This window comes from Benincasa hispida, chromosome 1 (assembly GCF_027475165.1).
Source record: "Benincasa hispida cultivar pf3 chromosome 1, pf3_genome.v1.1, whole genome shotgun sequence".
NCBI classification, from domain to species: Eukaryota; Viridiplantae; Streptophyta; class Magnoliopsida; order Cucurbitales; family Cucurbitaceae; genus Benincasa; species Benincasa hispida.
In genome coordinates, this window is record NC_143478.1 from 91744487 (window position 1) to 91748722 (window position 4236).

Consider the following 4236-nt stretch of genomic DNA (forward strand, 5'->3'; position numbering starts at 1 on the left):
TTAATTACCTAGTCGATGAGAGATTTTAGTTGCAGTCCAACAATGTGAGTTTTTGACCTATTAAATATTTTTTAATATGCATTATTGAATATAAAAAAGTCTAATAGAATAGGGAACTACTACTCATGAAATTGAAGAAATTCTTTTGTGAAATTTGATATGTTTATTTCTTATATCGTGTGGTTAACAAAATGTTGCAGTTTGTAGAGTACTTGATCAACCATTTAAGTATACCGGTAAACTCTCAGAACAATGAAGGGAAGACGGTCCTTGACATGCTAGACCAGCTCATAAGCAATGGCAGTACTAATGAAACAGTCCAAATTCTTGACGACATGTTGAAGAACATGGACGAGCAGAACAAAAGAGAACCGACTAATAATTCAACTATTCCAATTAGCTTGGAAGGTGAAAGGATGCAATTTTCCAATCGAAACATGGAGCTTGATTCACAAAGGAATTATTTAGACGAGGATTATCATAATAAGGGAGAAAAAAAAATGAGTCAATTCCAAAGGATGTGAGAAAACAAAAGCGACTAAGCAAAGAGCGGCGTAAGGTATTGATGGAATATCTTGAATCAGCTATATTCTGAATTTCTCCCTCTGCCCCGTTTATTGCTTTACAATTTCTATTTTCTTGGTTTTTCGATTTCATAACAGGTATTGATGAGCAAAATGGAGAAGAAGAATCGTGGTCGACGGCAGAAGTAACACGATATGTATAAAGAGGCGCTACAAAGTGCAAGGAAGACGGTAACTTTAGTGGCAGCATTGATCACCACAGTTACATTTTCTGCAATCATAATCCCTCCCGGCAGTGTCCACCAAGACGGACCAGTAATGGGACAATCAGTATTCGGAAATAGAAAAGGTTACAAGGTTTTTGTTATAAGCAATAGCATTGCACTCTCAACATCTTTGTGTATTATTTTGGTTTTAGTCAGCATCATCCCTTTCAAAAGGAGATTATTGTTGCATCTTTTGATGATTACTCACAAAGTAACGGGGGTATCAGTGGCTTTTATGGCGACGGCTTTCATGTCAGCAACATGGCTGACTATCCCACAAGATTATAAAACAAATTGGCTTCCGAATGCTATATTGGCAGTGGTGGGAGGGATCACTAGAACACTACTTATTTGTTTGGGAGTGGCGTTGGTAAAACATTAGATCGAGAAGCTCAAGTGGAGAAATGTTGGTAGTTATTTTATTAATTTTGTATACGTTACGTGTGTAAACTTGTGGAACTGCTAACATCACATCCTCTATCATGCTACATCGAACATACCATAAGGATGAATACTATCTTTATTCAGAAAAACGATTTACCAACCCTTTGGCAAACTTGCTTTATTAAGACAAACCCTTTTCATGTGTCTAAACTATCCATATTCTTAACAACCTTTTTCTATACGAAGTCTTTCTTATTCTTCCAATTACTAGCTACTAATATTAATATCCTCTTGTAAAGAATGGCCTTTCTTCAGTTTTTATATACTCTAACAAAAGTTTATTACTAGCCTCATCAAAGTTTAAAGTTTCCTTTCTGTACATCAAGATTGACTTCATGTGTTCATAAGAAGGGGGAGTGATAGGGATAGTCTAACTACCTTATCTTCATCATCTATCTTTCACTTTCATCATCTCCAACTTAGAAATGATCCTATTGTGAATGCCCAGATGATCTGAGATTTTTATACCTTCCAACATCTATAGCGTGTGAAACCGTTCTTTCAGGTACAATCAGTTTGAGATGCTCTTTGTCTGATAAAATACGTCAAGTTTCTCCCAAAACTCTTTGGCTGTTGAAATTTCATGCACATTTGCAAAGACATTCTTAGCGAAATTTAGCCTGATTGCACTTATAACTCTCAAAATCCATTTCCTCCTAATTTTCATCGCTCACACTGGAATTTTAAAACCTTTACTGGGATCACTATTGGGAATTTTTAGACCATTATCAACGCTTGACACACCTCACCCCATATTACCTTACCTAACCAAACTTAGGATGTGGCATCCCAACTATCGATTTCAACTAAACTACAAAATCTATTGTTAAACTCTAAAATGTTTTTAAAAATAAGTGGCTAGTGAACCCGTTCAATGTAAAAATTATTATAAAAGAATTCTAATAACTCAAAATCAATAAAAATTTTGGTAGAATTTCCCCTGAAAATCGAATAAATCACGCCTGAAAAAGAACACACCCCTAGATAGTTTGTTTCGCACTCCAATTCCATAATCAATTGTGCCTAATCACACATATCTCATTAATCAGTTTAGAAATTGATAACCACAACATAGTCATAAACCAACAATTGAAAAACATTGAAAATGTTTGACGAGTTGAGTTGGTTATTATAGTTTACGGATTATAATAGTTTACAGGTTAGTCTTTGTTTGGGATGTAGACTATTATAATAATCCGTGTTTGGGTGCAAAGTATTTTAGACCAGGTAGGAAATGGTAATTAACACTAAAACAAAGAGGGATTTAAAACATAATATCATAGTTAATTATAGATAATAATAGATGAAAACACCAACTATTATAATTGAAACCCCAAACATGAAGTGTGCTATAGTAGGTCATTCCACCCACTTGAAATTTGAAGTCTAAACACCCTAAAGTTTCAGTCTGTAACCATCATAAATAATACATGGTATAACTATTAAAACACATTCAGTAAGTAATAAGAACAAATAAGAGATAATCAAAAGCAAATTAATAAAATAAGGAGAGAGGGAAGAAGATAACGAAGTCGACGATTATAGTTGTTTGACCAAAGTTTACGTCCACTTTTCGAATTAGAGAGGAAGCTTATATTGTAGAAATAAAATCAGAAGAATGAAATCACTCAAAGCTAGCTCATATATGAAACCCTAGAACCCTAGCTCTTTATATAGGAGACGCCACACAGAAAGGCATATGAAATGAACATACCATGGTAACTCTAATTAGAGTAAACAATGGTAAAGTAACTAGGGGTAAAGGATAATAACATAATGTGAATCACATCAATAGTGCCAATAATAATGTCCTCAAAAGTAATGCTAGCCACTTTAGTTTAAAAAGCAAACAAATTTTTAAACATTTACTGTGTAAAATGAAACATACATACAATACAAGAGATAAGAGGTCGCTCTCACGGTAGGCCTATTGGATATTCTCGTGGTACCTGATGAAAATTATTTAAGGAAAAGAATGAGTTAAAAGGTCTAGTGAGTGGTAAGATTTTTAAAAATAATAAAAGGAATACTAATATTAATGATTTCAGGTAATTTTTTTCATCTTAAAAAGAACTTCAAACTAAAACTTTGTAAAATAACGTACGTCATGAACCATTTAAACTTGAGACAAAATGTTCATAAACAAATTTTATAATCTTAACTCTTCAAAACATAAATGTAATTTGGTAAAAAGAAAATCCATCATCAAATCTATACCCTGATCTCTAGTCATACCAACGTAGTGAAATCTCACACAAGAGAGCAATCTTTAGTCATACTATACATCAAGTAGTGTCAAGATATATAGCAGAGCAATTTATATTCATATTATGCATCGAGTGATCTTTAGGTACATAGCAAACCAAATTTCTAGTCACATATTATGCACTAAATAATCTCCATGTACGTAGCAGAGTAAATCTTTAATCATACGTGTACGTAGAGCGACCCCAACAGGTAAAGAATTCCAACACATGACTTAAAGTCTTTTTGTACGCCAAAGTAAGTTCCAAAGATTTCATATATATCATATCCACGCTAAGGAAACACATTCACATAGGTGATCTGGAAAATCATCTTAGGATACAAAATTAAGTGGTTTGAAAACAATTTCAAGTTGATGAACATAAATTCTCAGGCCACAACAAGGCTATAAACATTTACAAATTGATGTTCCATGACTCAATGTCATAATTCCATAACAAATGCTCTAGCTAAAATCACCATAAACCATGTTTCGGCTTATATAAATCCAAAACTCATGTACTCATAAGTTTTTGTTTAAAAAATTAAGTCGTTTCCAAGAGCCATAAATACTTGATATCACATCAATGAGCATTTGTTAAATATCTAAAATCAAGAGATTTCTTAAGAATTTGCCTCTGGTGGACTTCAATAATACAAAAAAGTCGATATCTAAAATTGTAGTTAAACATAAATCCAAATAAACTTAACTCCAACTTCATCAAGGTCGAATCTCTATATCCATAACAAGAACTTCT